This window comes from Nicotiana tabacum, chromosome 11, assembly GCF_000715075.1.
Source record: "Nicotiana tabacum cultivar K326 chromosome 11, ASM71507v2, whole genome shotgun sequence".
Lineage (NCBI taxonomy): Eukaryota > Viridiplantae > Streptophyta > Magnoliopsida > Solanales > Solanaceae > Nicotiana > Nicotiana tabacum.
In genome coordinates this window covers 44890792-44899568 of record NC_134090.1, presented here as the reverse complement: position 1 = coordinate 44899568, position 8777 = coordinate 44890792, and the positions used below count along the sequence as shown (strand labels likewise).

The following is an 8777-nucleotide window of genomic DNA, read 5'->3' as shown; positions in this document are numbered from 1 at the left end:
GCAGTAGTACAGCTTTGAGTTCTGATGTACTCGTCTGGACCTAGTCCACACATAAGCCATTTTTTGGCCTTGACATTCTTTTCCCACTTCTTCAAATCTTCAACAGTACAGTCAGCTCTAGTCTTTGGCACATCCACTCCTTCAGCATTATTCTTTGTAATAGCCAGGGGACCATTAGTAACAATGTCGCAAAGTTCATAATCTTCTCCTATGATGTGGTCTCTCATCCTATTCTTCCACCAGGAATAGTACTGGCCATTAAAGAGTGGAGGCCTAGCAATGGATTGTCCTTCCCAGTTTTCAGGTGGTGCACTCATCTTGATCTATACCTAAGGTGTTAGCCTCTTCAAGGGTAACCTGCTTTGATACCAATTGATGTTCTATACTTCAATACCAAACAAGAGGGGGGTGCTTTTTGTGGTGCCCAATATTTCGTTTAACCTAATTATAGAAGGACTTGGTTCTTCTATGTGTTCCAACTACTACTGTTGTGAAATAATAAATATAGAAATTAAAGAACACAGAAATTTTACGTGTAAAACACCTGGCTCAAAAGGTGAATAAACCACGACCTACCTTCCAGTAGGATTTTTCTAAACTCTCTACTAAAATCACTGAGCCAAAAATTGCATTTACAAAAACTCTTTTGTACACATAGGATTAACACTAATCCAGTTGTAGCACACAGCCTCAACTGTTGCGACAACTTCAAGTTAACTCTAACTTGAAAACTCGAAGTACCTAATACAGTTGCTTCTAGATAAAGCTGAAAGGTACAATATTAAAATACCTACTACAATTGAACTAGAATAAAAAGACAGACGCTTGGAACTGGTTCTTCTATCTGGTTCAAGTAGCTTCAGGATTGCACACTTGAATCACACATAAATTGCTTGCAAAATTGCGTTGCTATTTTGCTCTCAATTCACGTTTAACTTCTGCTTATGTGCATTACCTGTAAAAGAGAACAACACTGATATTTATGGAGTTAGTAAAAAGAGATTGACTAGAATATAGATGTTACTCTTCCTTGGTGAAAGAGTTCTAGTTGGTCTCCTCCTCTAACTCTATCCATTTCTTAAGCAGTGTTTCTCTTTGTGTAAGTAGTCTTTCTCCTTATCCAATATGCAACATTTTCGATCAGGATCAGGAGATATCATTTCTGGTAAGTTAGGTTTATCTCCTTCACATGCATCTCACATGTTTAAGTTGATCATAACTGTGCTTCACAAGATGGACCTGGTCTATGTTGGAGTTCCTTTGTCAGCCTTCAAAACTTCACCTTTAATTGGGCCAATATTGGCTAATTTATAAAGATCTTGGTGAAGGTTTTCACCCATCATGTGTAGAGTTCCAATAAGAGGAAGTCTTTTTGGACCTGGAGGAAGTTTCTTCTTTTTCTTACTGAACTTCTTCTGCAGTTGTTAAAGAAGAAGAAAAAACAGGACAACTACTGCTGGGGCTAGCCAAAGAGTAGCCACGGATGGAATTCACACCCTTTTAGCTACTACTAATTTAGTTATTCAAACGGTTCTACTTATAGCTTTTTGTGGAAGAAGAGGAATTGTAGTGGAAATTGGAGGGCAAAAATTAAATCGCTCACTTGACAAAAAGCTAGCAAATCTTATTTAGGGAAAAGGTAAAGAAAATACTACTCCATTATTTACTTTACTTGGGGAACATAATGGTCACCAATTGACGGTTATATTTAAATGGAGAAGTTCATAGATAGCTCTTTAAACTTGTGCACCAACTTCAAGAAGACAGTTTAACTATGTTAGTGATCATAGAAGTGTTTTGAATACTTGTGTCTGTGAGACAATCCGCGTGATTTTTTGCTAGCTAATTTAACTAATAGTTCGGACCAAAAAATGAAAGAAAGATTATCGTATGAGTTCACTAAGACTCCGTGGAGCATGGCCATGAAGGTCTTTACGACACAATAAATAATTCGGTTCGTTTTTAATTAGCCTTTCTCTAACTTCTTTAAGGGTTATTAGTATTTGGTAGCCGAATACATGTACTCTTTACGTGCTTAAGCATTCACAGTACAAGACTTTGCGTGCAAATATTTGCTTTGAAGCATCTTACTATCAAGTGTCTTATATGAAAGTAGATTGTGAATTAAATGGTACAAGTAAAAGAAAAGACTAACCTTTCATTCACTTTAATTAGGATCTTGTCCTCTTTTCAGTAAAATATAGACCATCACGTGAAGAAATTTTAATGGCTGAGAAATGAATGTACGTGTGTGTAGTCTATTCATACGTAGATATTGTATTAAACAATTATAAATTGGACTTGCCATCCTTGTTCATAGTGGTTGGGACTTCTCTCCATCCTAGTAGGTGAAGGGTTGAAGGCGGGTAAAAAATCTCAATAAACAAAAACAATTATAAATTGGTAATTCATAGTAGAATTAATCAATGTAATCCAATCATGAGAATATAATATGAAATTTCACAGTTTGTTGTATTTTTTAAAAATACAAAAATAATTATAAGTTTACAAAGTTTTGTCCAACAATAAATATTTATACTAATTAATGAATAGAATTAAAGTTAGTATAACACGAAATTATCTTTGTCAATTCTCAAATATTTGAAATGGAAGAGAAAGAGCATACAACAAACATATTGAAAAGTCACCAAGTAATTACTATATATGAATTCTCATCTCCTCCTGAACAAGTAGTCCAAAATTGTGTTATTACACCTAATTTCATTCACATCCAATTATAAGGGGTAAAATTTTATAGTTATCGAGTGTTTACATCAAATTATACTAATTTAGTATGATTAGTGATAAATTAAGATGGTTATGAATAGTAATTAATTATATTTTACCCATGTTGGTATATACACCTGGTATGGATAAATATTTACCAATACAAAATAATTTTTCTAACTGACTTTTATTGTTATACTAGACTGGTGTTGCCCGTGCACAACACGGGCCTAACACGGAGAACGAATGTTGAGGTGAAATATTTTTTTTATCTTCTTCACATTCTAAAACCCTATATATATAGAGGCATAAACTTGACTAAAAATAATGAAGAAACAGAACAAAATTGGGCGTGCTAAATGAAAAATTGTTTACTACATAATGCACTTGGCTATATACCGTACATAAAAAATTGTTTTGCATGATCGAGTACTTTGTCACATTTATCTTAAAAAGACATGACAGAAGACATCACACCAAATTCTATCACCCACCAATATAAAAGCTAACATTAGATTGTTGTTGCTTGCGACTTCTCTTTATCATCAACCTTACAATAGAGACACTACTCAGTGTTCTATCGTTTTTTATGGTTGTTACCATCATGACCACCAAAGCAACTTCTTGCTGTCCTTCCGTATTCCGCAGAACTACACAGTTAATTCTATCAAATATGTAATAGCAGAAAATTTTTATGTGGCAGCTTACTATATTGCCTAATATAAATTCTAAATGCCTCCAAGCAGGCATCACCACACAATGCCTAAATGTGCTAATGGCTCGAGGGACTTGCACTACTTGTCCTTCTGGGTAAGTTGTGTATCAACCATATATTGTTCATTCCTTGGACAATCTAGCAATGCACCAAATTTACCATTATTGACGAAAGTTTATACCACTATTCTTTGCTTTGGTCAAGTAGTGTGGGTAATCAATTCCCTATTTAGTTTTTGAAACCTTCTCATCTTCCAAATTTATTTTACATGAATACATCTGTTTGTTTAATGTTGTCGCACAAATATATAGTTAAATTTAGTTTTCTCATCTTATTGTAGTAATACTTTTCACAAGAAAGACATTCATAAGCTTAGTGATATATAAGAAGACCATGAACAGATACTCATTAAGAAATGATTCTGCTTATCCTCAAAATAAAAAATTACCATTCATACACAAATATTCATAGATAAGAACAAATAAAGGCATCAAACCAATATAGAAAGTTTATGGCAAAAAACTTAAAAGATAGTGAATTTGAAATCCAAACGAAGAAAAATAAACTTACATGATATTACATGTAGATTTTGATAGTCAAATTTTAAACATATTGAGCCTCAGACATTTGAAGTATCTGTTACAAATGTAAGGTAACTTTAGAGACATAACAGGATAGCAGAAAACAATAGGACACTCTCATCAAAATAGTAAAAGGACAGTGGAGAAATTTCTTATACACACGTTCTATCTTAATGAGTATGGTTTTATCTTTACCAAAAAGCAAAGAATGTTATTCTATGTGATCAATTGTCAGTCACTTCCTAGCAAACTTGCATACAACAACAACAATCATGCATATTACACGAAGAAAAGAAGAAAAAAAACAGCTTTGAACTCCGTAGCACTAACTTACCTAGCATTCATATAGCAGTATCCACATTTAAAGGGCTCAATGATTTTAGAACTTCACCACAATTTTCCAACACACACGGATCAATGTATTTCCTCTTAAACAACTTTATCTTTACTTATTATGGTTAGAACTTATATTTACATTTAGATCAAATAGAATTGGAACAAATAAAATTAAGAAATATATTCACAATTTAAACTTGTGCTATCAGATTGCTAAGAAATATTATGGTTAAACTTAGATTTACATTTAGATCAAATAAAATTGGAACAAATGAAATTAAGAAATGTATTCACAATTGAAATTAAGAAACATATTCACAGCTAACTTCTCAGCATCTATAAGCGAGACATTAATTTGGTAACATAAATGTTCTACCATTCTTTCCTCTCGTAATACTGAAATAGACAGTCTTTCTTCTTCGTTTATTGACACATCGAGGTGTTAGCAACTTGTTTCTCAGGTCAATTAAAGCCCTCAACTGAAAGTAACAGATATAAAAAATAAAGGCGTAGCATTTCAACAATCAAAATAAATATTTTCTTGAAGACAATTTGCAGATAACTTCTTGTGTTGGGAAATTTTTGTACCATTTTGAAAACTTTATAGATCTTTAAAATTCAAAAGCCAAGAACAAACCTGTTTACATTACATGGGATAACCATGTGACTGACAGATATGCATGTTCGCAAGACTGATTGACCTTCTTTCTTTCTATTACAATCCGAAATTAGCATCCCAAGATGTCGACTGAAAGAAAAAGCAGTGTGCTAATTGCACTCTTTTTGTAAGAGATAATCCACAAATAGCCATTGGGTGCATAACAAATACCAAGCAGAAGAATGTATTAAGAAAATGAGCTGCTATCAAATACAAAGTAAAATACTCAAGCACAAAGTCATAATTTAGCAGGTATAACCTAGAGAAAGGTTCAACATCTATCAGAATATAAATGCTTGATACATCCATGGATATATTGCAGCTATTTTAAATCTCTTAACTTGTTATGTCAAAATACTAACCGAATAAGAGTCGTTACAGACAATCGTTACTAACCGACTTGAGAAATTGCAGGCTTCAGCTGTTTCATTGCAGCCCTACAAGCTTCGCATCACAAATGCAAGTACGCAAATGCGAAGGCTGAGTTGCAAATGCGAAACAACCTAGGCCAGCCCTTCCTCGCAAATGCGATACTCCCCATTTGGGCCTGTTATCGCAAATGCGATTGTATGTTCGCAAATACGAGGGTCACTTCGCAAATGCAAGCTTAGCAGAAGTCTGTATTCGCAATTGCGAACCCTGGTCGCAATTGCGAACTCTGATCGCAATTTCGACATCTGCAACCTGCAATTTTATAACTTAGCCGAAAATCTTTCATTTTTCACACTCTTTCAAAATCAAAACACTCTTGGGCGATTTTTCAAAGATAACTCTTCTTCCAAATCGATTGTAAGTCAATTTTAACTCGTTTTCTTCAATCATTAACATCTTTTCACATTATTTCAACTCAAAAACGATGATTTTCATTGCGGAAATTGGGTGTTTTGGATAGAACCTAGGTTTTTCAAAATTGGGGATTTGGACCTCGATTTGAGGTCCGATTTTAAAATAAATTATATATTTGAGTTCGTGGTGGAATGGGTAATCGGGTTTTGGTTCGAACCTCCAGTTTTGACCATGTGGGCCCGAGGGCGATTTTTGACTTTTTGGGTAAAACTTTAGAAAACTCATTTTCATTCATTAGAATTGATTCATTTAGCATTTATTGATGTAATTAAGTAACTTGTGGCTAGGTACGAGCGAATTGGTGGTGGAATCAAGAAGTAAAGCGATAGTAGAGACTTGAATTGTGTTCGTGGCATCGAGGTAAGTGTTTGGTCTAACTTTAGCTTGAGGGATTAGGAGTCGAGTCCTATTTGCTATGTGGTATTTGTTGAGTACGACGTATAGGCATGGTGACGAGTATCTATACGTTGGTGTCAAACATGCCCGTGAGTCATATATTGTGATTATTATGACTTCGTTGTATTATTCATGCTTTGGTGATGATTTCTATTGTTGGGCAAAGTTTGTGGAAGTAATTGTGACATTTGAACATCGAGGAGCATCGGCTCAAGTTGAATAATGAAATGTAAAAGTATAAGTCGTAATTGAACCTTTTAGAGCATTGGCTCAAGTTGTGAAGCGAGTTGTGAAGCAACAGTGAGAAAAAGAAGAGAATTATTACGTGGCCTCCCTTGCCGGGATATTGTTGTTTTTGATGTTATCTCCCTTGCCAGGATGTTGATGTTTCTTTTGATGTTGTTCCCTTGCCGGAACTTGATTGTTGAACTATTGTTCCCTTGCCGGGATTCTTATTGTAATTTCATTTACTCCCTTGCCCTATTGTTTGTGATTATTATTTGGGTGAGGAAGAGTGTTAAAGCACGAAGGGTGATGTCGTGTATTGTTTGGTGAGAGAGTGTTAAAGCACGAAGGGTGATGTCGTGTATGATTTGTGAGGAAAGAGTGTAAAGCACGAAGGGTGATGTCGTGCCGCACGATGTACAATTCCATGTCAATTATATTGATTATATGCTGAGGACGAGAGTAAAATCACGAAGGGTGATGCCATGTACATTTTCATTACTTGATTGCTTTGGTTAGGACGAGAGTAAAATCATGAAGGGTGATGTCGTGCACTTATTGATTCCTGATTCTTTGTTGATATCTGAGATATGTTGTTTCTTTTAATTACCCGTTGTCTTTCTATTCTAAATTGATAGTTCCCCGTAGCATGTTACCCCTCCCATACTTGACTGTACATTACTGTTCTTCTTTTCCGCTCTATATGGTTAAATTGCACAGGTTTATTTGGTAGTCTGGTCCAAGCCTCGTCATTACTTCGCCGAAGTTAGGCTACGCACTTACCAGCACATGGGGTCGGTTGTGCTGATACTACACTCTGCACTGTGTGCAGATCCCAGAGCAGCAGCTTTTGGACCATAGATTGGGTGGATGCCTTCAGTCCACGCGAAGATCCAAGGTAGTCCCGCAGGCATCCGCAGGCCCTAGCGTCTCTCTCTATCCCTTTACTCCTGTTTCATTTACTTAGTTCAGAAACAATGAATCTTTTATCTTTTAGACTTTGTATGTAGTATTCCTAGATCGTCAGTAAAACTGTGACACCAGTTCTGGGTGGCCGAAGCTCAAACAGTTGTATTAGATACATATTTCAGATAGTTTACTGCATTTCTTCCGCCTATTGTAATTTTCGCTGTCTACACGTTATTGCGTTACAATTGTTAAAGAATATAAATTGGTAAAAAGGTAATTTGTTCAAACAGTCGTCTTGCCTAGCTCACATTAGTAGGCGCCATCACTACTCCCGAGGGTAGAAAATCTGGGTCGTGACAGATCTAAAGTCTGTTTAACCAAAAATAGGGAATTCGGTCAAAGCTCAATTTTAGAAGAACTCGGGTTACTTATAATCAAATGGAAATAGAAATAATTGATGTAAATAATGACTGAATAAAAAGCAAAGTAAATCAATATATTTCAATAGTATTTCGTGTTCTTACAAATGTATATTCCTCACCTTTTATAGCTATTTCTAAGAAATACGTTTTTCTCATTTCATAATGGAGTCATTATGGACAATTAACGGAATTTAATGTAACGTTATAATTAGTAATCATAATTGATTCAATACAGATTACATAACGTTTTCCATAATTAGTGCCTATTAATTACCAATAATACGTATTTATTCCTCTTTTGCTACTTAGGTTCATTCTTCTAATGCGACTTCCGAATATCAATAGGTTCGAGCACCTATCCTTTCTGATTTTCTTGGATCTCTGCCCCTATCTACTGAAGCTCGTGCCTCTACAACTATTCTTTGCCAACTGTCATTCTTTTACCAGTCCACCTGTCATGACATGTCACCTCATAATTAATTATATACATGAACTTAATTTTTCCCAATACAAATATTCCCCCCACTTGCCATTTATTCATTAATAGAATATTTGGGAAGTGGATCTTATTGAAGCGGGAATATTTGCTGTCGTTATTCCTTCTTTGGAACTGATGCTTCATATGTCACTTCCATTTAATGTTCGTGATGCGTGGCATTCCCTGATTGATTTTGCAACTTTTCAGCGTCTTTTAGGGCTTTTTTACGGCTTCATCAATTACGAAGCGACAGCTTCCATCATGACGTTTCCATCATTATACCTTTTCCTTTGATGGTTGCTTCTGAGTATAAATATAATTTTTCATCTTTGTTTTTCTCATAAAAAGTTTAGAATATTCAGTTCTTGTTTTCTTCTTCCTTGTACTACTATGCCTTCTTCAAACCCTAACCCTCGAAGAGTCCCCATTGTTGATGACCTTGCTCTTGCTCCTGTTAGAAGTAGGAGATGAGGAAGACTTCATA

General features: G+C 35.1%; 1 long non-coding RNA gene across 2 annotated transcripts in view; it reads right to left on the bottom strand.

Annotated features, from left to right (window-relative positions):
* Positions 1–3055: 3055 nt before the first annotated feature.
* The window catches only part of LOC107823712 (uncharacterized), an 11372-nt gene continuing 5650 nt past the window's right edge, over positions 3056–8777 (bottom strand). The window contains exons 2-3 of one of the 2 annotated variants that reach the window (XR_012696921.1): positions 4997–5107; positions 3056–4078 (exon numbers count right to left, since the gene is read on the bottom strand). This is a non-coding gene — a long non-coding RNA (uncharacterized LOC107823712). Of the gene's footprint in view, positions 4079–4509; positions 4839–4996; positions 5108–8777 lie in introns of those variants that run through there. The other variant, XR_012696920.1, reaches the window with a different exon arrangement.